At 36.0% G+C, this 24,844-nt stretch overlaps 1 pseudogene across 1 annotated transcript in view; it reads left to right on the forward strand.

Moving 5' to 3' along the window:
* Nucleotides 1-24,844, forward strand: part of LOC308635067 (vinculin-like) — a 77,580-nt pseudogene that overhangs the window by 39,736 nt on the left and 13,000 nt on the right. Inside the window, exons 6-14 of the transcript XR_014024342.1 lie at nt 4,286-4,376; nt 5,196-5,343; nt 9,364-9,517; nt 10,457-10,578; nt 13,980-14,170; nt 15,807-16,006; nt 17,750-17,878; nt 21,832-21,981; nt 24,233-24,341. The product of XR_014024342.1 is annotated as a vinculin-like (transcript). The remainder of the gene's footprint in view (nt 1-4,285; nt 4,377-5,195; nt 5,344-9,363; nt 9,518-10,456; nt 10,579-13,979; nt 14,171-15,806; nt 16,007-17,749; nt 17,879-21,831; nt 21,982-24,232; nt 24,342-24,844) is intronic.

Consider the following 24,844-nt stretch of genomic DNA (forward strand, 5'->3'; position numbering starts at 1 on the left):
ATTTATTTTTATGTGGTACTGAGGATTGAACCCAGTGCCTCACACATGCTAGGCAAATGCTGTACCACTGAGCTACAGCCCCTGCCCCTATTTGATTATTTTTAAAAAGAGGTTGTATATGAACTTTTAAAGAGTGTTTTAGTGTTTTGTTTTAGCAGCTAATAGAATGAAAGATTTTTCTGTTCAGGATAAATAGTTAATTTAGGTATTTATGATGTGTTATTCTTTCCCCTCCCCCAATAAGGAGAAAATCCCCCAAAATGTCAAAGGAGTTTATGTTTCCTTTCTGATCTGTTATCTTCAGCTAGCTGATTCATCTGGTTGTGTGCTCATAGGTGGCCTAGATTTTTAGAGCTGGGAAGGTATTCTTAGAGATGAGAAATGAGAAACCGAGGTCCAGAGAAGATAACTTGTCTGAAGTCTCAGGACTAGATAAGTTATGATAGTGAAAATGTTATCAGAAATGGAATGCGGTGGGAAGGGAGGTGTTAGTGGAAGAAGGGAAAAGCAGCTTGGGGAGTGATATAGAGAGGTCCTTATTCCCAATATTTAAAATTTCCAATTTTAAATTCCTGGGATTGCAGGACATCACTTTCCTAATGATAGCTCTTCTTGATCCTGTATAGAGGATCTCAGTATTATTCACAGGTATTTTTGAGACCTAAACATATATTGAATTTTAGGAGTGTTTCAGTTCCTGGAAAATCATGTAAATCAGTATTCTCTTAGGATGACCTTACATCTTTTGGTTTGTGGGGAACAGTGCCAAGGCTGCATTTTTTCATTTAAAACTTGATCTGATAAGATTTTTATAATAAAAGGGATTATAGAGGAGGGCAGAATACTACCTGCCAGCTGTCCCAAAGCTGCATGACTAGATCTGGTCTTTTTTTACTCTCACTCTTTGAAAAAACAACAAACAAATAAAAAACAGAAGATTGGTGGAGACTTTTTTCCTAAATTTGAATTTTTATAGAGAAGAATTCTCAAAAGATTGTTGTTATTTTTTTCCTTCTATTTCATACTCAGATTGTACTCTGGGTACTTAGACTTATGTGACAGAGTTTAACAAAGTGCTCGGGGCACATATTATGGTTGACCACAAGATTATAATTATTTTTATCTTTTATAAATACATATGCAAATTGAGTTCTAATGCTTAGTGTTTGGTGAATTTGTTTATATTATATCCTAAAGTTAGTATACTTATATTTCTTATGACAGAATTTTATCAGTTTCATATGTCTTGCAAAAGAAGTATGAGATTCTTAGGAGACCAAAATATTTGTTCCCATAAACACTCTTGTTTTTAATAGATGCGACATTGCACTGCATTGTGTTTAAATTATTGTTTATAACCTTCCAGAAAGAATTTAATGTGGCCTTTTCAATGATAAGTTTTAAACCTCCAAAATGGTCTAAAATTCATTATTAAAAACTGGTAACTGTCAGGTGCAGAGGCTACTGAGGAGATTGAGGCAAGAAGATTGTAAATTCAAGGGCAATTTATCAAGACTCTCATCAACTGAGACCCTGTCTCAAAAGTAAAAAATAAAAAAAGGCTTGGGATGTTTAATCCCCAACACAGAAGGAAAACAAAAACAAGAGCAAAGAAAAACCTGCTAACTAGTTGAAATTCCCAGTTGTAAAATGTGGCTTAATTTCAAAATTTCCCCTGTTTTTATTTAGGGAAAAAGAGTATCTCTTAATTTTAACTTCTTGGTGGTGTCAGATCTACTATTCAGGAGTAAATTACTCAATTCCTGAGAATCATAGTCTTTTTTTTTGGTAGTATATAGAAGCCTTTTGAGCTTTATTGGGGAGAAAAAAGAAATGATTTTTGAGGATACTGAATAGAGCAAAGCTTATTTTTCCATTGTGTTTCAAATCATTTTGGAGCATTGGAGGATAAAAGCAGCTATTTATGTTAGTGAGGATTATGAATTTGATGTCTACATTTTATTTTCTGGTCAGTATCAACCAAAGCCAAAGTTGAAAAAAGAGATTTGCGACTGTTGTAGAAGCTTAATGACATCATTGGCAACTCTCTTTGGTAAAAGAAAAAAATTCTCAAGTTTTATCTGAAATAAAAGAATAAAATCTGGAGTGAACAAGCCAGAGATGGCTGGGTATGGTGGGATACATCTGTAATCCCTGCTGCTTGGGAGGATAAGACAAGAGGATGGTGGGTTCAAGGCTGGCCCGGGCAACTTAGTGACACCTTGTTGCAAAATAAAACAAGGATTGGGGCTGTAGGTTGCCTAGCATGCTTAAGGCTCTGGCTTTGATTCCCGGGACTATAGCAAAACAAGACAAAGCCCAACAAACCCGAGTGATTCCCTGTTTCTTAATTTGTAAAATCAAATTATATTTAAATTTGAGATTCATTGAAATAATTGAGGGGGAAAGTGGCAAAACCAACATCTAACATGGAGGGCTTTCCCTCCCTTTTGAATTTAGGTTTTGAAATGTAATACTTGGTATCTATTGGTTTTCTCACTGAAAATGAAAATGTGTTAAGGAAATGCTATTAACAGGTTTTAAATTAAATATTTTTACATTGACACAATTTCTCCTCTCCAGAGTGTTCACATACTTTCTAAGTAAGAGCTTGTGTATGTGTGTGTTTGTGTTTTAATCTGTACCTAAATAATTTGTGTATTATACCTAATAACTTGTGTTAAACCCTGAAAGCTATCTGTCTCCCTGAGGTTAGGAGTTACCTGAGATTTTCTTTTAAGAAGATATTGTTTTGGGTCTTGCTAATTTGGAATTAAGTGTTGCATTACTTTTGGAGGCAAGGTTTGTTGTACAAATTAATATAAAACAAGGTGAAAGAGAAGAACAGATATTTAAACCACTTAAAATCAAAGCACTCAGAAATACAACTTGTCTATTTGTACTAGTTACAAATGGATTTTCAAATCTCACAATGCTACATTTTATGGATAGCTACCATAATCCCATGTAACTTGATAATAAAAATATTTTACGTCCTTTTTTTAGTAATTTAGTTAACCTCTTTTTTGGTGCTGTGGCTGAGAAATAAGGTTAGAACAGAACAGTCTATCTGTTTAGATGGGGAAGGAGGGAATCCTAACGTTGGGAGCCCCATCATTTGAATAGGGACTTTGAAAAACCTGGGGTCAGGCTGCTAACTTTAAGCCTGATTATGAATGCAGCCAGTGCTTTTTATTTGTGCTAGGGCTGGTCTCCTTTACATTGAAAGTGGGAATGCTCCTCGTGCCCCCTTGTGGAAAATTGGTGGTATAACACCACTAAGAACCTCAGTTCTTTAGGATTGGAAATAGAGGAAAGTTAGGATAATAGGACATTGGCTAGAATTTTAGAGGTTAACTCTGTGCTTTGATGGATTGACTCCATAGGAGTCAATTCCTTGGAGCAAGAATGAGATAGACTTTCTTTTGAGATGTTAAATAGATCCTGAAGAGGTGGCCAACCTATCAATTCTGAGAATGTGTACATGGGTATTTGTTGTGCTGTTCTCTGCATTTTTCTCTGTTCAAACAAATTTTATGAATACTCAAAATTTTAGAGGAATTAATATGTTGTCTCCCAGCTGTATCCTGGGAGATTTTATGCTTATCATCATGAATCCTGTTTGTAAACAATCAAGACCCATTTATTATATGTTGCCTCTTTTTCCAGATTAGGGATTATAAAGAAACTAAGGATGAGATGTAGTAAGGAAGAGCTGCAAAAAAAATTTTTTCTTGTATAACTTTAAATGGTTTTTTTTGAGAATTAAAACTGCTACATTAACTTTTTAAATATCTTTTTCCAACCAGTAATTCCAAGTTTTTCAGATTAATTAAAGTGAAACATCATCCAGTTTGGGCGTATATTTCAAAACAAGATGTAAAAGAATTGTGATTTGTGGCACCACATACTAATGAGGCTTCCCTGAAGCGGGGAGGGCTCTGGCAAGGCTGCAGTAGATGAATGTTGACTAGTAGAAAGGCTGATAATGAGGCATGTGACAACAGAGCTTTTTTCTGTTGAAGACATTAAACACCTTTGGCTTGAGCAATTTTACCAGTTTTCACAGTTTTAGCAATAGACACAAGGAAACAGAATAGAATTAACTGAAGATTTGCATGCAAGATGCTGCATTTTGATAGCAATAAGAATTGTGTTGTGATGAGACTATTAAGACCATTGTAGGACTACCTTAGCTTTTGTATGTTAGTGCTGTAACTACTCCTTTGTTTTATGGTACCTCAGTGATTGCAAAGAAAATAATTGTGGGATTTCTCTTCAAAAGGACACTGAAGCCATGAAGAGAGCATTGGCCTCCATAGACTCCAAACTGAACCAGGCCAAAGGTTGGCTCCGTGACCCCAGTGCCTCCCCAGGTAACCCTTTAGTTTTGATTTTCTGATACATAGAATAAAAATATAAAATTGAAGCAAATAAAAGAATAGAATAAATCCTTCAGAATTTTGCAATCCTGAGATTACTACTATAACATTTGGAACATAGCTCATCTTCTGATAGTTTTAACTAGTGGAAGCGTTATTGGACCTTAAAAGAATGAAGGGCATAAGCCATATCACCTCTTACTGTGGAGGAATAAACAAAGCAAAACTGGGCATTCTTTGCAAAATTATTTTTTCACCCATTCCCCAAATTGGAAAGGTAATTATTTTGAATAAAAGCTCTTCTCTGCTAATTCCCATTGGGTAAACTTCCATTTATGTCAACAGAGTACTTAATTAAGTAGATTAAATAGTAATGTCAATAAAAATTGGAAAGTGAAGTTGACTATATAAAGATAAGATCCAAGTATGTTATTGAGTTTGGCTTTGTGTACTCTCTAATTTAATATTTATTCAGTTTTAGATTAACATTTGAATGAGCAAAAAGCTTAATGGAGTTTGGAGGTGCTAAGTACTATTAAATTAGAACGGCCTATTTTCATCATCCACATTATTACCACAAGCTGCTTAGTATCTCCAAATGGATATGGTTCCAAGTATCTATTTTAGCAGTATCTGTGGTTGAAACCTCAGCTGTAAGGGCATCGCTTGGCTATTAGCTATCAGATGGATTGTCTTCTGTTCACTTGTCATTTAAAATTATCTATTCCTTCAGGAATGAAATGATGTGTAAAGTATCCTCTCTAAATGTTTAATGGGTCTACAATGCAGGTATTAACTATCTTTTTATTTTAGGGGATGCTGGTGAACAGGCCATCAGGCAGATCTTAGATGAAGCTGGAAAAGTTGGTGAACTTTGTGCAGGCAAGGAACGCAGGGAGATCCTGGGAACCTGCAAAATGCTAGGGCAGATGACTGATCAAGTGGCTGACCTCCGAGCTAGGTAAAGTTTTTCTGCTCTTAACAGACTTGTAGTAAGTAATTCACACAGAAAGCAAGTCTGTGCCAGTTTTACTGAGTTATCTTTGGCTAGTAGATAAAACAGGTATTTCATTTTATTAGTTCTTCTGAAATTGAGGTGAACTTTCCTTTTTCTAAACTTTTAATATATGTAAGTGTATACCTAATAAAGTTGTAACTTATTCTATAATTGAAATAGAAATAGAAATTGGATTTTTAGTTTGTAGCCATAGATTTTTGAAAAATAAGGGGCATTGTTGAAGTCTGGCTTGTTTAGGTATATATTAAGAAAGATGGGTAGAAAGAAATATAAAGAGTGAAAACATTGAAATTATTTCACATCATTTTAGAAATCAAATAGATCATCCTTTAAGCTGGTAATTTCTGGGCTCTTTTTTTCTTTTTGGCAGAGTGGGTTCTAGGAATTGAACCCAGGAGTGCTTTACCATTGAGCTACATCCCCAGCCCTATTTGTTTATTTATTTATTTTTAAAAATTTTAAAATTTTTAGTTATAAATGGACACAATAACTATTTTATTTACTTACTTTTATGTAGTGCTGAGGATCAAACCCAGTGCCTCACACATGCTAGGCAAGCACTCTACTACTAATCCACAACCCTAGTCCCCCATTTTATTTTTCATTTTGAGACAGGATCTTGCTGAACTGCTTAGGGCCTTGCTAAGTTGAGGCAATCCTCCTGCCAGAGCCTCCCAAATCCCTAGGATTACTGGTGTGCGTGTGTCACCATGCCCAGCTATTTCTGGGTTCTTTATGAGTTTGTATTTCCGCACTAGTTTTTGGTTTTTAATTCTTTTAACTACCTTTTACCCTCAGTAAGTCTTGACTTTTGGAACTTTCCCCCTCATAACTCAAATAAATGTATAATTTATTGTTAAGACAAATCAGTATGATATAGATTTATTTGGAATTCTTCCACGTAATTACTAAAGTTCAAAAAGTTCCTCATTTTTATGGAATTTTATGCTATGGGCTTTTAGAAAGTAGAAGTGTTCCAAGACACTAGTGTACATGAAAATTAATTTTGCTTTGAGAATGTTGTGAAACCTCTTAATATCATTCACATACAAAGGGGCTCCATTATACTTGATTTCAAAGTAGTCACTCTGAAGAATACACATCTAAAAAGGAGTGATTCTTTTTTAAAAATATTTATTTATTTTTTAGTTGGACACAACAATATCTTTATTATTTTTATGTAGTGCTGAGGATTAAACCCAGGGCCTCGCATGTGCTAGGCGAGCGCTCTATCACTGAGCCACAACCCCAGTCCCTTAAAGGAGTAGTTCTTAATCTTTTTTGGACCAAGATCACTTTTTATAATCTGATGAAAGCATTTATCCCAACCTAAAAAGATGCCAATGAACATTCCCATTCAATGTTTCCTATGGTTTCCAGGGATTCGTGGATTGACCATTGTCCTGGAAGCTTGGGGCCTTCAGATTGTGTCCCTATCTTGACAAGGAGAAGAAACAGCTTAAATAAATGTGATCTCATTGAGTTCAGGGAGCCCTTCTCCTGCTGAGAAGCAGTCTCCCTTGTCATGAGCATGGCACTAACTTTGCTGAAGGGACAAAAAGAAGTTTTGTTCCCATTCAGAGAAATGCCAATGCAATTTGACAAGATTCTTGGCTCTTTTAATTTCTCATTTCTGGCTCTTTTGTTTACAGCCTTTTCAGAGTGTGGTAGACAGTTTTCACTTGGAATTCTCAAATACACAATTGTATGTGTTTAGAGAGATGAATATGAGCAAGAGAATGAGGTAATTGTATGGGATCAACTATTAGTCTTTAAAGCAAAAAGGCTAGAACAGTGATGAGTGGCTTTGGGCCTGTTTCACAGTGGAGCCTACAATATCCTTTCATGAGGAAAGATTGGAAAGCTATCTTCCTGTTGTTCTTTCTTAAACATAACTACTCAACTATTTATCATTTTAATGACTGAAACACAGTGACCTTTTTTTTTCTTCCATTGATATTCTTCTGGTCATGAAGAGTTTCTAGATTTTAAGAATATAATTTTATCCTCATGGGACTTAATGAGTTTTTTTTTTTAAACCAAGAGCAAGAGTGCTTTTCCATGAGCTATATTCTCAGCCCTTTTTAATTTTTTAATTTGAAATAGGACCTTGCTAAGTTGCTGAGGGTCTAGCTAAGTTGCTGAGGCTGGCCTCGAATGTCTTCCTTAATTAACTTTTTTTTTTTTTTTGGCACTGGAATCCAGGGGCATTTTAACCACGGAGCCACATCCCCAGACTTTTTCATTTTTATTTTGTGACAGAGTTTTGCTACGTTGCTTAGAACCTTGCTAAATTGCTGAGGCTGTCCTCGAATTTGGAATCCTTCTGTCTCAGCCTCCCAAGTCAGTGAAAGTGTGAGCCACCACACTTGGCAAACTTTTAATTTTAATGTAGCCTATACTTATTTTTACTTTTTTTGCAGTTGTATTCACATGCCAAAGATTCCTCATCATGAATTACTAAATTTGAAGGGGGAAATAGCAAATTAAATAATAAATATTATGTTTCCTAAGTCTTCATTCTTCTGGAAGGTAAAGGAAGTCTTCAAGTACATGAAAATGGAGAGAGAGAGAGTGTGTGTATACCTTTTATATACCTGGCAATTAATTTATGGAGTTTATTACTTCAAGTATTGGTATAGATGAAAAACAGATGTATTTTTTTAAAGAGGGTAGATAATTCAATGATAGGTGCATATTATTATTAAGGGAAGCAAAGATGTTTTAGAGTTCATTCTAAAGTTAGAAGCTCAGATTAGGATGAACCATGCCATTCTACTGAATGATAAAGTTGCCATTCCTATGACTGAGCTAACCAAACTGGGTTAATTAAAAAAAATCTGAACTTGTAAAAAGATGGCAAATCTTCTTTTATGACCGGGAAAGTCTGTTAAGGAAAATAAGTTTCAGGGCTGGGGATGTAGCTCAGTGGTAGAGTGCTTAGATTGTGGTACTAGGGATTGAACCCGCAAAAAAAAAAAAAAAAAAAAAAAAAAAAAAAAAAAAAAAAAAAAGAAGAAAAAGAAAGAAAGAAAGACATGTACAAAGGAGAACAAGTTTCTGCAAACACATTATTTTTTGTAGTAATACCATTCCATTTCTGAGAGAGGAAAATAGTGAAAATGGTTCTTTAGGAACTTTATAGGAAAATGATATACTTCTTGTCACCATGTACTTCCCTGCTCAGTTCTAACTAGTTTTGTCTACAAATGGATTAAGGTAATTAAGATCATCATTAGGTCATTAGGTTTGTTACACAAATGATAATTCAGTCATAATAGTATACTGTGATATTTTATTGCTTTGTTGTCAAAGTGTTTTCAAGTATATTATCTTGATGCTTGATACTCTGTTAAGTAAGCAGGGCAAGTACCGTATTATTGCTTTCTTTCATTTTACATTAGTTTTACTTTATAAGAAAAAAAAAACTGAAGCCAAAGGAGGTTAAACATCATAAAGTCCCTGAGGCACCAAAAATTAGGATTCAAACAGATTAAATTTGTCATTGTGATGCGTTTTCAATTACTCTGTATGTATTGCCTTCTCAGTGTATTCTCGCCCATAAATAAGACAATTCAATGGCTACTTATTTCTAAAGCACACATTACTATGGTAACAAAGTCCTCCGTAGCAATGAGATCCCCAGTACATTTTCCCACTGAAGTTTAGATTTGGTTATATAATCACTACCTAGAGGCGAATAATGATTATCAAAATTTGCTGGCCTGACTTCAAAGTGGTTATGCAGTTCCATAATGCTCATGTGTATTTTTAAAAGCAAAAGAGAAAGATGGTTTGGGTATCTTGCTTTGTTTAGCTCTGTTTTCTTGTGTTATCCTAGATTAATGGGGAAAATGAAAAAAGACAAGCATGCTAACAAAAATGGCATGTACTGTGGTGTTAGGGAATATTTTGTTATTAAGTATTTTAGAAGGTGCAATGACAGTATCTTTGTCTGAATAGAGGTCAAGAAGCTTCACCAGTGGCCATGCAGAAAGCCCAGCAGGTATCTCAAGGTCTAGATGTGCTCACAGCAAAGGTGGAGAATGCAGCTCGAAAGTTGGAAGCCATGACAAACTCAAAGCAGAGCATAGCAAAGAAGATTGATGCTGCTCAGGTAAATGTAATGATTTTCAGGAGGGGTGGGAAGTAAAAGAGAAAGAGAAGCATTCCACAAATATCCCCAAGCTCTTCCTTTCCCCTTCTTCCTTTTCTTTCTCTCTACGCCTCTCATCATTTAGTGTGAGTAGATAATGGGTGTTCCTAAGTGAATACTGACTGACTTGTTCCCAGCAGTTACCAATGTTAACACATCCCCTACCATCACAGTTTACACTAATATTTATCTATAGTTTGAAATGAAGGTCTTCATTTTGAATATTTTGACTAGTTAAAAGTGAGCACTCTGACTTCCAAGAGAATCCTAATTCCTGTTATAGATTATAGTACATTGAAACTGTTCCTTTTCTCAGAATTCTCAACTGTATTTCATCATAGAAGTGTAAAGAGTCAAAGTTTTCTGATTCTACTCATTTTTAAGTTATCAATGCACCTTTATTTGTTTGTTTGTTTGTTTGTTTATTTATTTATTTATATGTTGTGCTGAGAATTGAACCCAGTACTTTACACATAGATCTACTCTTACATAAAATCATTTTCAAGTATGTCATAAACAAATGTTTGATAAACTTAAATGTTTCTGATTAAGGATGAGATAAAGGTTTATGAAGATATTTTATGCTAATAGATAGGAACAAAGTTGTTTTTAAAAAGATGAAGGAGGGGTTGGGGATATAGCTCAGAGGTAAAGCACATACTTAGCATGCACAAGGCCTTGGGTTTGAGTTCCAGCTCCCAAAGGAAAAAAAAAAGATGAGAGATTGATTCGGTCTTACAATGAAGCCAAACACCTCTATAAAACAATAATAATTATCACTCTAGAAAACAATTACTGGTGTGCTATGGGATTTAGATATTTTTTTTTCTGATGGCTTTGTTAAGGTTAATTAAATGTGGTTCATGAGTAGACTGCAGTATTCTCTCTTTCTGTCTGTAGAATTGGCTTGCAGATCCAAATGGTGGACCTAAAGGAGAAGAACAGATCCAAGGGGCTTTGGCTGAAGCTCGGAAAATAGAAATATCTGCTCTGACTTCTAAATTAGCAGATTTACGAAGGCAGTATGTATTCAATTCTTTTAATTGTCCTTTAATATTTTTCTCTCTTTCCTATTCCTTTTCCCCTATTGAACATGTAAGTTGAATCCCCATAGGTTAAATGCATGTATGATACTCCTCCACTGTAGTATTGGCCAGATCAGATATTACCTTTATTGTATCTGTGACATGAGGCTTATTATTACCGATCATAGTTTTTAAAGTAATACTTTTAGTGTGCTAAGAACTCCTTAAAAATATTTATTAATGTGGTGCTGAGAATTGAACTCAGTTCAATTTGCTAGGCAAGTGCTCTACCACTGAGCCACAACCCCAGCCCAAGAACTCCTTTTTAAAGTTAAGTTTTTCTAATTTATAAGCTAGGATATTCCTGCTACATCATGTTTATGACATGTCTGTTTCTCAGATATATGAGGAAAATAATTTTTGTAGCTAGCTATGAATAAAACCCCCATGTGTTTATGTGTGTATGTGGAGAAGGGGAGAATCATAAGAAAGTACTTTCTTCCTTTCTTCACAGTGTTATTTCTTAGGTAGCAATTATTAAAGATCTTTTTCTGGGTGATTGTTCCTTTAACACCAGTCTTATCATAGATTCCTTTCTTAAAGGCTTTCGTGTACTTACTTTGATTATATGGAAAAGAGGCATTCCTTTGTTCTGATAAATATGTTCCTGTTTGCAACACATGCTAATGAAGGGTATAATGCCATAGAATAATTCTATTCTACCTAAGTCCTCCATCCCTAGTCTCTGAGGATATTTTGCTTTTCATTTAACATGCATGTTTCATTTTATGTCGTTCCATGAGACAATGCCTAATTTTTTTCCATAGTGAGAGATACTTTAGAGTTCTTTGAAGTTTTATGTTGACTGAAAGGATAGTGTTGGCTAAGAAAACAAACTCCTGCCTAGTGCTACAAAATAAGTTTGTAGACATACTTTAGGCAGGAGGTTGTGTTGACAGAGACCAACTTGAATAACAGCTCAAATTTGATTATATATCAAGGTCGGTCATTTGAACACCATTGTCTTATGCCCCAAATCTTGATTGTGTGTCAGGAAAAATGGTAATTTACCAATTTTAAAATATAATGTTCACAAAGGTCTTTTGTTCAATGTTAATTCATTAAAATAATGTGTTACTTTTTTTTTTTTTGTACTGGAGATTGAACCCCGGGGTGTTCTCTATCTTTAGTCCTTTTTATATTATTTTAATTTTTTGTAGTTGTAGATGGACACAATGCTTTTATTTTATTTGTTTATTTTTATATGGTACTGAGGATTGAACCCAGTGCCTCACGCATGCCAAGCAAGTTCTCTGCCACTGAGCTATAGCCCCAGCCCAGTCCTTTTTAGTTTTAAGTTGATATTGAGTCTTGCTAAATTAGAAGTCTCACTAAGGCTGGCCTCAATCTTGCTATCTTCCTGCCTCAGCCCCACCTCCCAATCTGAGTCACTGGAATTATAGGTGCATATCACTGTGCCCACTGTTTATAATTTATTAGATTTTAAAATACTCAAATGGAGAAACTGTATTTAGGGAGCTAATACAAGTCTATATACATAGTAGGCACTCATTAATGTTTCTGAGTGATGAAGAGATAATTAATGGTAGAGTGGTAACAGTAGATCTTCATGTGTGGTCACTTGTGCCATTATTACACTTATTATAACATACATATACATAACCTCCAAGCATAGGAGTAGCCATGATCAGAACATGGCAAATAACTGCTTTGTCTAGTTTTGTCATGGGGAAGGCTATAAAATCTTAAAATTATAAAGGAACTCTTAAAAAGTATCTTTTAAGCAGATGGGTTAATATTTTTACAGGTGAGATTAGTCTTAAGGTTACTTTTCTATGCCTGAGTAGTCTGATATGTAAAAAATGTTGGGTTTTTGTTGCTGGGAATTGAATTCAAGGCCTCACACATGCTAGGCAGATAGTACTTTTAATAGTGAGCACTCTATTATTGAGCTATATATCCAGCCCTTGATATATAAAATTAATCAAATTCTTTATATTTTCTTGGTAAGAATCTGAAATCTTTGGAATAGGTTTTAATAGGTAGTTATTGCTCATTGTGACATAATTTTGTGGTTGTCTTTTAATTTTTGTGTTGATACTCTGTTGAGGTTCCTTGGTTGCAAGGAACTAGCTCAAGTAAAAAGGTGGATGATTATTGAAAATATATAAAGGTATCTAATAGAATCTAACAGCTTGAACTGTGGCTATACCTTATTAGATTTTTTTAGATAACTAAAAGCACCTCCCTCTACCTCTTAGCATCCTGGAAGCTCTATCGTGTCTTCTAAGTCTGCTGAACTCTGGGTGCTGTCTTTATTTATTTGGAGGTTCTTTTTCTGGCTTTGACCTACCATGGCCCAGACTTAAAATAAATTTTTAGCTCCAGATCCTACCACAGGTTGGCCATGTGATGTTTTTGCAGCATGGACCAAGGATTATCTGAGGTTGTTTAAAAATGTGGACTCCATCACCAGACATACTTAATCAGAATCTCTTTTGATGGTGGCCATTATCTGTATTTAAAGTTAGATCCCAGATGACTCTTTTTTGGGGGGTGCTGGGGATTGAACCCAGGGCCTTAGTGCATACAAGGTAAGCACTCTACCAATGAGCTAATATCCCCAGCCCTCCAGATGACTTTTATTTATACTATACTTTGAGAACCAATTGAGTCAATGGTTTACTGACAATGGTTAGTTGTCTTTGAATTAAATAACCACTCAGTTCAATCATTGGGTATTATTGGTAATGACATAAGGTAATACAGATAATACTTTTAATAGTGAGCATTCTAAAGTCAGAGAGCCATGTTTGAACCCTGACTGACTCCATCAAAGTAAGTATGACAAGTTTTTTAACTTTGTGTCTCTTTTTTTAAAAAAAAATAATATTGGTATTTATCTTATAGAGTTTTGGCGAGGATAAGATAATAAAAGAAATGTGATTGCAACAGTAACCTTGCAGGATTAGGACTCAAAAGATAGTATTGCTGGTTCTACTATAACTACTTCAACTACTATTACTACTGCTACTACTACAACATCAGCAAATATGGCTATCTAAGCACTTCTAGTTCCACGAGTAACTAGTGTTTTCAGGACTGGCAGACTGGTTTTTGATTGAGCTCAGGTAACCAAATGATTGAACTTGGTTGGGTTAAATTGACTCAAACTCACAATTAATGCCTTAACCAGGACAAAAATTTTGAATTTAAATTAATAATTTCTTATTTAAGATCCAAATAAGCCACTATTTTCAATCAAAGTTAATAATAATCATTAGCAATTTGTCATCTCATTACCATTTTCATTAGCAACGAAGTCATCTCAATGTAAACAGTCTGTTTTAACAGAATGGCTGTTCTTTTCTCTGTAGGGGGAAAGGAGATTCCCCGGAGGCTCGAGCATTGGCCAAACAGGTGGCCACGGCCCTTCAGAACCTGCAGACCAAAACCAACAGGGCTGTGGCAAACAGCAGACCTGCCAAAGCAGCTGTCCACCTTGAGGGCAAAATCGAGCAAGCACAGCGATGGATTCATAATCCTACAGTGGATGACCGGGGAGTCGGTAAGGACCTTAGCACAAATAAGCAGGTTGTTGATAGGGGTCTTGTAACATTTGTAATAAGGTGCTGAAAGGGTTCTTCAGTCATTGGTGAGTCAGGCATTTTTCAGTGTGATTCCATTTCCAAATATAGCCAATATAATCCCTATGATTTATCAAAGAAGCATTAAAGAAAGAATGATTTTGATATATGCAAATAGAAGAATACTCATGGCAGCAAGGAATGGTGGTGCCCACCTGTAATCCCAGCAACTTGGGAGGCTGAGGTAGGAGGATTACAAATTCAAGGCCAGCCTCAGTAACTTAGTGAGACCCTGTCTCAAAACCCAAACAAAACAAAACAAAAAAGTGCTCAGTGGTAGAGTGTTACATAGTGTAACATATAAGAGGCCCCCAATCCCCAATATAATCCCCCTTCTTTTCCCCAAAATGGACACATGGATTTGTGCACATGTGCACATGCACACACATGTGCACACACACACACGAGAGATATTCATATCAAAAGTGAAAATTTGAATTAATATCAGTTCTATGTATACTTCTATTTTATAGTATTTCTGTGTTCACAGTCCTTGCCAAGTATCCAGATAAATATAATTTTTGAAAATAGTGAAAGGCACTTAACATTATTTTAGTTTGAAGTCTCTTTCATCACACAATCAACCTGAAAAATTTTTAACTTAAAATTTTGACTTTGGGGATATTTTAAGAATGGTTTTGTAAAAATTTATTTTGTGATAGCAAGTCTGCTAAAGCTGAAAGATCTATTTACTCCATTTGCCATATTTGTTGGATCAACAGATAAATTTTTAAATTGGTGATGTCTAGTGTCAATAAGGGGCTAAGGAATTGGGCAGGCACATATCTTACAGATATAGGAATAAATTAGTATAGACTTTCTAGGTTTGGTATTATGTCAAAAACTTTTAAAAAGTTCATATTTATTGACTCAGCAATTCAAGTTGTAGGAATTTTTCCTAAGAAGTAATTTTTTTCTAAGGAGTCAAAACAAGAATATTTGTTAATAGTTTGAATGTTTAATACTAAGTATGTCAATATGATAAAATGCTACATATATTTTTAGATTATGTTTGTTACTGTTTGCAGTGCTGGGATTCAGACCCAGGGCCTTGCACATGCTAGGCAAGGCTCTACCAGTGAACTACATCTGCTACTACTAGATCATGTTTTTAAAAGATATTTAGTTAAGTGGGAAAACACTTGGGTTAAAGAAAAGAATCAGGGAACAAAAGTTGGGCTTGGGGTGTAGCTCAGTGATAAAGCCCTTACGTAGCATGTATAAGGCCCCAAGTTGGATCTTGAAGACCACAAAAAGAAAGAAAGAAAAAAAAAGAATAAAAGTTAACATATAGGGGCTGGTGATGTGGTTTAGTGGCATACAGCCTGTACTTAGCATGTATGAAGGCCTGGCTTCAATCCTCTGCAAACCCCCCCCCTTTGGAAGAAAGCATAATTTATCTGTTCTTACTTATGCTTTTTTGTATTTCCAAAATGTTTTCTTTTGTCTGGAAACGATCGCTCTACAAAATATTATTTAAAAAACAAACAACTGGAATGCCATTGTGGTTACCTTTTCTAGGTCTATGTGAGTTTTAGTGTTTTCTTCTTGATCCAGGTCAGGCTGCCATCCGGGGGCTTGTGGCTGAAGGACATCGTCTGGCTAATGTCATGATGGGGTCTTATCGTCAAGATCTTCTTGCCAAGTGTGACCGTGTGGACCAGTTGACAGCTCAGCTGGCTGACCTGGCTGCCAGAGGGGAAGGGGAAAGTCCTCAGGCCAGAGCACTTGCATCACAGCTCCAAGACTCCTTAAAGGTAGAATTTAGGAGCACATGTCATTAGTCGTTTTATGCTTATCATTACTAAAAAATGATGGATGGGAGAGAAAATAATTAAAAATACATAATTTCTGGAGTTTAGGAAAACAAAGAGTATGACCAAAGATATAAGGAAATCTAGAGCTAATTATTAGGAAAAAGCTCACCAGTGTGTGGTAATGACTTAAGTTGTTTTCCAAATTTCACTCAATGAACTCTTTTATGAATTTTGCTCTGTTCATGTTTCACTTGTACTTTTATTTATTTAACATTTTTCTTAAAATGGACTTCTTTTTAAAACTTAAATTAAAAAAAAAACCTTGTAATAATTCTGAAATCTTATGCTTGATGAGCTGGTTGTATTTTTTCCCTACTATTTTAAAAAGAAATACATAATTATTAAAATAATTTGTCTACATAACACCTAAAATCATCTCCAGTATCACCAGTCAGTATTTGTCACCTACCTTGAAAAATGGGGTGATGGGGATTCCTTTGTATAAATTGAGAAAACTTAACTTGGACTAAGTGAAATAACTATGAAAAAGAGCATGTGACTTCTAAGAATGCTCTTTTTTAGACTCATGTTAAGAAATCTATACATATATACTTTGTTTTTGAGATTTCTTAATTTCCCATTCTTGATTTAGTACTTCCTAAAATAATAAATTGCTTAGAAATTTAACATTGCATCCACCAGATAGTTACCATGGTCATCATCAGGCCTCTCCAGCAGTGGGAACAGTGAGGAATTCTGTCTTCAAGAACTCAAGACCTTTTTGGGCTCAACCCCATGATTTTCAGTGTCATTTCATGAAGACCACCAAGAAAAGAAGCAAAAGTGCTAGGTGCAATGGCACATGCCTGTAACCCCAGCTACAGGAGACTGAGGCAGAGAACGGCAAGTTTGGGACTAGCCTCAGCAATTTAGTGAGACCCTGTCTCAAAATTAAAAAGAACTGGGCTAGGGTTGTGGCTCAGTTTTAGAGCGCTTGCCTGGTGTGTGTGAGGCACTGGGTTTCATCCTCAGCACCACATTAAATAAGTAAGTAAGTAAGTAAGTAAATAAATAAATAAATAAGGAAGGGTGTTATGTCCATCTACAACTAAATACATAAAAAAAAAAATTAAAAAGAACTGAGGATGTGTCGCGACCCCCTTGCCCGCAAGGAAGACGCAACTTTGGGAATCTTCTTACAGCTGTTTATTTAAGTTTTCGAGAGTTCTTCTAATCTCCCAGAAGCCCCTCCCAGCCTTAATAAAGTATCCAAACACCCAATGCGAAGCTGCCACGTGGAGCTTTCTCATAGGGTGTCAAAGAACCATGTGCCAACTCTCCCAAAGAAGGAGTTGTTTATCACAGACCACCACAAGGCCAGCGCCATCTTGTAATGGCGACCACAGTCCGCAGAAGCGGCTCGCCACAAGGATGGAGCTCAGTTAAATCACCCCTTAATTTTAATCCTCAGTAAGTCCTCCTCTCCCACCAATAAAAAAAGTAAAATTCCTTGGGGGTCCTATCTGTTTCACTAAACATTAATCTCTTAGAGGATAGGATTCATAATTTTGACCTGTGCTAGCTCAGTGTTTTGTACACAGATATTAATAAATATTTATTGAATTAAACTCAGAGAATGAATATTTTAGTGAAATAAGGACATTAACATATATGCTTTGGGGATGTTGCTGGAAATTTTCATTTTTAAACAATAAAAAATAAAATAAATTTTTATTTTTTAAGGATCTGAAAGCCAGGATGCAGGAGGCTATGACGCAGGAGGTGTCAGATGTTTTCAGTGATACCACAACTCCCATCAAGCTATTGGCAGTGGCGGCTACTGCCCCTCCTGATGCACCCAATAGGGAAGAGGTAGGTATCTAAGAGCTTCCATTTCTTCTGTTGGGCAACTCTTTGTAAAGGTAAAATGTTGTTACAGGGTACACAAGCAGCAGTGGCTGGGAAGTTGTAGGTGGAAGAGTAGAGGGGGATCTTTTAATCCACGAAGTATATTAGTTATGAAGGTTTTTAATTGCAAACAGTAGAAGACTTGACCATCAGAAAGTTTAGTGACATCACAAGAAACATAGAAGTAGGTAGCTCTGGCCTTGCTTGATTCAGAAGCTAAAAATCATGAAAACTGGCATCTCTTATGGTTTTTTTGGTCTTTTCCTTAGGGTATGTGATGACTTTTACTGCCCCAGGTGTCATGTTCAAGGCAGGAAGATATAAGGAATTGGGGTACTCCAGTTTCAACTGTTTATTAGGACATTTTGTTCTCAACACAGAAATCAGGACAGGCATTTTAAATCATTTGATGTCATCATTCTACTCTAAACCTTCCAGTAGTTTCTCCCTGTCCCAAAGTGAGATCAGAGTCCTTACAGTGAACAGTAAGGCCAGTGATGTGCTGGTAAACCAACTCTCCAGTAAAACGAAAAACAAAAAAAATCTGACTTGTAATGTTTGTAGAATTCATGATGTAAATACTCCCAGCATGGCTGTTGTAACATGAAGTCATTGAAAGCAAAGTTGGGAAGAGATAGGCATATTTTACATATTTGGTAAAAATGGCTTCATCACACCACTGAATCTGGTTCCTTGTCTACTTTTCTGAATTCATGTTGGTATTATTATTCTCCCTCTGCATATTCCTCTCTATGAGAACAGAGCTTCTTTTGTATATGTTCTAAACTTGAGGCCTTTGCACTTGTTTTCCCCACAGATTTTATTTTTCACTCACTTTCTTCAGTTTTCTATTGAAATATCATTTTTGGATTACTACCTAAAATAGCAACTCCAATCCCAGGGATTTCTTTATCTCCTTATCTTACTTTTCTCTATAGCATTTATCAACATTTGATATAGTTTATTTTTATTGTCTGTGTCACTCAAATTAGCACGAAAGCTCCACGTGGGCAGAGACTTCATTTTGTCATTGCTTTATTGCCAGTTCCTAGTGTAATACCTGACACACAGTTAATGCTGAATGAAAGAAAGTAAAGGCTTTCCCAGAAATCCTCCAGGATACCTTCACTTATGTCTCCTTGTTTAGAACTCTGTTGCATGGTTACCTCAGCTGCAAAAGAATCTGGCAAAGCAAGTATTTGGTTTTTCCGCCTTTATAGTATTGGCAGCAAAGAAGAGATTTTGGGGTCAGGCAAACTAATCCAAAGGTGAAGGTTTGTGTTATTCTTATTTGCTACCGACGCCTATTTTCTTTCTCTGGCCTCAATTACTAGGCAGTTCAATTCATGGTCTCCTCAGGCTAGGAGGATTTGCTACTCTTTTGTTCCAGCCTTCTTTGATTTTTGGACTAGTAGATCCAACTATTTGCTCATCCTTTCCAGCTAGATGCTTCATTAGTTCCTCAGCATATGTTGACCTTCTGTTATCCCTTGGTAATTTGCATGTCACCATGGACTTTCCTTCTCCCCATCTTCTCATATCAATAAATAACTCAGGCATCTTAAGTTGATCTCACAAATATATCTTAAATCCTTTCTGTTTTCCATTGGTATTCTCACAGCTCTGATTCTGATGTTTATTCCTCACTTCCTGCATGCCTGCATAACTCTGACTGGTCTTCTTTGAATCTGTCACTAGCCCACCAATTAAAAACAAAACCAAATCTGATCCTGCTGTTCTCCTGGTTAAATGCATCAGTGAGACTTATCTTCAACATAGGATAAAAACGGAGCTCTCTGATCTGGCTTTTAATATCCTTTCTATGTCAATTTCCTACAAACCCTTGATTCTCAGTTTATGCCCCAGAAATACATAGTTGCTTGTAGTTTCTTGAATATTCTGCCCTTTCTATGTCTTTGTTTTGTCTACCCCTTCTTTTTTTCTACCTTTTCCCTCTTTATTATGCTTTACTTCCTGGAGAGTTAATTACCTTTTCCTTTGCTCCATTAATATCAGTGTATAGCTCTATTTTTGCACATAGAATACCATGTTGCAAGTATCTATTGGCTCTTTTCCCCCACTAGGCTGTGATCTCCTTAAGATGCAGATATTGTTTCATTTACTTTGGTATCTTCAGCACCTATCCCAAAATTTGTTATGTAGTAGATGGTCAGTAAACTTTGGTTGAGTGCCAAGAAAATTATACTAAGGAGTCAGTTAAATCAGAGGGAGCATGATATATGGTTTGGGAGGAGATGCCAAAAGACCAGTTATTTATTTCAATAAAATGGCTCAGGCCGGCTAGGAAAAACTTCTCCTTTAAAAAGTAAATATAGCAACTTCTCTAATGAAGATGTTAAGAGATGACATCAAACTACTGCTGAAAATATAGTCAAATGCAAAATCTTGGCCACAATATACCTCCTCATAAGTTTAGCCTTAGCCACTAGCATCATGTATACACAAACAAGGGTTGAGCCAGTTGTAGTGGCTCATGCCTGTATTCCCAGCTGCAGTTCAGTGATAGAGAACTTGCCTAGCATAGGATGTGCAAGGCTTTGTGTTCAATACCCAGTACCACCACCACCAAAAAATAAAACACTAAAAAAATAATAATAATAATAAAAGAAAGAAAGAAAAAGAAACAAGGACTGAGACCAGGAAAAGGGGACTAGGAGATCAGAGATTTCAGGCAGAAGTTTTGAGCATGAAATGGCAGGAATTTAGAAAACTAATTCTAACCAAGAGACCAGGATAGGAAAGAGACTCAAGAGGATAGACATAGGCTGGGTATGGTGGTATAGGCCTGTAGTCCCAGCAAAACAGGAAGCTAAGGCAGGAGGATTGCAAGTTCAAGATCAATTTAGCAAGACTGTCTCAAAAATTTAACAAAACCAAGAACAACCCTCCCGCCCCCCCAAAAAAAACCTCCACATAAATCCCAGAACATTGGCAATGAGATCGGAACTTGTTTGAGCCAAGAAACCTTTAGAGATTATCTGCCTTGAATTTGAACTGGGTGGGCAGACCCTCAGGAGGAGGTAAATAAAGAGGATGTATTCTGTAGGGAGTTCCTGACATCTCTGTGCATAATGTAAGCCTGACCCAGTGCTATTTGGTATGCCTTGCTTTTTCAAGTGTCACTTCTAAAAACGTTATCCAAATAAATGATGGAAGAACTTGTCATTTCAAGTAGGTTAAATAGCCCTATTTGTGGTATATAACCTTGTATGGTATTCACATTGAAGGAAAAGTTAACTTTTTATAATTTGAGAGCTGAATAACAAATAAGTAGATAATTTTGCATTTGGGATTAATAAAAGTCATCTATCCTTACCCTATGTCAGGTCCAGAGTATGAGCACCAGGTTTCATTTTTTTCTATGAAGGTCAAGGGAAGAGTTTTTACAACATTAATGGTAATGGGATATATGAGGGATATTTTTTTTGGAAGCTAGAACTCAGTTTAGGACTTTTAGTCCTAAACATGTGATACTTTCAACTACCTATAGTAGCTGAGTAGGTTTGTATGTCTTCTTCAGATTAGAGGATAAACCTTTTGGAAACTGGCCTTAGTCTTTATCTTTAGGGATGCACGTGTGCGTGCGTGCATGTGTGTTTGTGTGTGTAGTGTGTATACAGGATGCTTGTGGCTAAGGCTAAATCTCTGAGGAGGTATATTGTGGTCAAGATTTTGCATTTGACTATAGTTTCAGCAGTAGTGTGATGTCATCTCTTAACATCTTCATTAGAGAAGGTGCTACATTTGCTTTAAAGAAGGAGTTTTTCTTAGGTGGCCTGAGCCATTTTATTGAAATAAATCTTCTTTTTATTTTAATTAGTTATACATGACAGCAGAACTTGGAGCACAACTTTTCATGAAATAAATATTCTTAATGTCTTTGTATTTTCCTCAAGGTATTTGATGAGAGGGCAGCAAACTTTGAAAACCATTCAGGAAGGCTTGGAGCTACAGCAGAGAAGGCAGCTGCTGTTGGTACCACTAATAAATCAACAGTGGAAGGCATTCAGGCATCAGTGAAGACTGCTCGAGAACTCACACCCCAGGTTGAGTTTTGCTTGCTCTTTATTTCAATACTCATTATACAGTGTTCAGTAAAGAAAGTTAATTACAGAACACTTTCTATACAATTGTGAATACCAACTGTATGATCACATTAAAAAAATATTCATAATGTAAAACTTAGTGATTTCTAGAATTAGTATTTTATGGGACTTTTAACTTTATACATTTATGTATTGTTTGAATTTTTAAATAATGGCCATATATTAGTTTTGAAAGTAAAAATAAAGCTGGGTGTGGTGAAACATACCTGTAATTCCAGCAACTGGGGAGGCTGAGGCAGGAGAATTGCAAATTTGAGGCCAGCCTTAGCAACTTAGTGAGACCCTAGGCAACTTAGTGAGACCTTGTCTCAAAATAAAAAGTAAAAAGGGCTGGGGAAGTAAAAAGCTCAGTGGTAAATCCTCTTGGCTTAAAGCCCAGTGCTTCCCTGCCCACTCCCCCAAAATAGAAGTAGAAAAAACTAGTAAAGCAGCTCTTCTAATGAACACACATATATAGTTAGGAAAATTCTTAGATGATCTTGAGAGGTTAGTTTGCTTATATTTTAGAGTTCATATCTTTTCCCTGACATCTCTTTGAGGGAATTAAAAACGAAAAGAAAAAAAAGCCTAGTTGTTTCCATAGTGTGTTTTCTTTTTTTTACTTAATTGTATAACCAAGGTGTACAATGAATTATATAATCAAAGTATAGCTAGTACATTTGGGAGCAAAGAAAATTGAGAAAAAAAGAAAAAAAATTGCACAGGAATTAAAGTCATAACAGGTAATAGATTTTCTTTAAAAATCAGTTCAATGTGATTTAGCTTGATGTTTGTGCAACTTCTATTCAGATTATAGAAAATTTATTTTTTTCATTCATTTATTCAGCAGATATTTATTAAGGGCTTGAAATACACAGGGAACCATATTAGGCTTTATAAATCTATAATACTGAATTTCATAGGAACTTGTGGGAAGAGAGCATATCTTATTAATTATTCAGCTTTTGCCTATGTCACATGTTAGCAAATTAAATTCATACATTCTGTCTACTTCTCTCCATATTTGTGGTGCTGGAGATCAAACCCAGAGCTTTGCATGTGCTAGGCAAGTATTCTACCACTGAACTACATGCCCACCACAAATTAGACCTTCCTGAAAGATTACATTCATCCAATTTAAAAAATCATAAAATACATATATGTCTAACTTTCTTGAAAAACTCCATAAAAATGGAACATAAAACAAACTTTGAGTATAGAACAGATTTCTAAAAAAGAGAAAAAGAAAACTAGGCTTTAAGTTACTAACTTTAGAGACTGGGGTTGTGGCTCAGTGGTACAGCATTTGCCTTGCACGTGTGAGGCACTGGGTTCAATCCTCAGCACCACATAAAAATAAATAAATAAAATAAAGGTATTGTGTAAAAGTTACTAACTTTGGAAAAAATGAGAACCAAACTTGAATCCTCTAAGACCTTGAAGCTTGGTTTCCTCACTTTAGAAAAATGAAACTAACAAATCTAATGGATTGCTCTTGGGAGTAAACATATGCATGTATAGCCTATATTTTACCAGATACTTATGTTATTTCCTTCTATCCCCAAAACTGTCACTGACTAGTCAGGACCTCTTGAGCAACCCACTTAAATTTTCTTTTCTTTTCTAAACAATTTTTTTTTCTTAATACTTATTTTTTAGTAGTAACCAGACACAATATATTTATTTTATGTATTTTTATGTGGTGCTGAGGATCGAACCCAGGCCCTCACACATGCTAGGTGAGCACTCCACCTCTGAGCCACAGCCTCAGCCCCAACCCACTTAAATTTTCTGAGTGTTGGTTTTTGCATCTGCAAAGTGAGATATTGCACAGGTTGTTGTTGTCAGGATTAAGTAAGAAATGGATGTGAAAGCACTTTGTAATTTTCTTATTTCCTTAAAATCAGACTATAGGAGCTATGGCTGTGGCCTGTAGTAGAGTGCTTACCTGGCATGCATAAGGTCCTGGGTTTCATTACACACACACACACACACACACACACACACACACACGGCCATTGACATTTTTCCCCCTCTATGCAAAGAGTCTACTCTGGGGAGCCAAACCTAGTGTGTTCACCCTAAAGAGACCTGTCAGTTTTTGGTTTTATGGTGCCATCTCTTGGTGAAGAGGAGAAGGCTTCATTGCAGATTTGTAATTTGAGTATGAGGGTACTCTGCTGGTGTTGAAAAGTTGTTTTGTCATTGTCAGGTCATCTCAGCTGCTCGCATCTTACTGAGGAACCCTGGAAATCAAGCAGCTTATGAACATTTTGAAACCATGAAGAACCAGTGGATTGATAATGTTGAAAAAATGACAGGTAGAGTTTTTGTAAAGTTCTTGTCTGATCCATGAGGAATGAGTTCTGAGAGCCCCAAGCGGGACTGGTTCTATTACTCAGCTATAATTGGATAAAGGGACAGTCATGTGCTCAACAGTGTTCTTGGCCCTGATTAAGGCTGCTGAGCAGTGGCAGCTTCTCATTCAAGCCTTGCAACTTTGTCTGAAGAGAGATTGTTTGAGTCTCTTTTATTTCAGTGCCACCCTCCCATTGTGATGTTTATTGTTACAGCTCCTATCTTCACTTTGAATAGTGTCTTTGCCCAGTCTGAGGCAGAGTTCAGTTTCAGAGGCTAGGAGGCGGTGTTCGTGGATACAGTGGGTGTCCCTGTCATTTTCAGTGGGTTCACATTTCAAGGAACCACAATAGCTACTATTTAATAGAACTTGTCTCAGAGTTTCCTTCAACTTATCAACTACATAGTTTAAGAAAAGAACAGAAGAAACCAACCACCAACAAACCCGTGTCTGTACGACTGAAGT

Source organism: Spermophilus citellus (assembly GCF_964194105.1).
Source record: "Spermophilus citellus genome assembly, chromosome: 16".
NCBI classification, from domain to species: Eukaryota; Metazoa; Chordata; class Mammalia; order Rodentia; family Sciuridae; genus Spermophilus; species Spermophilus citellus.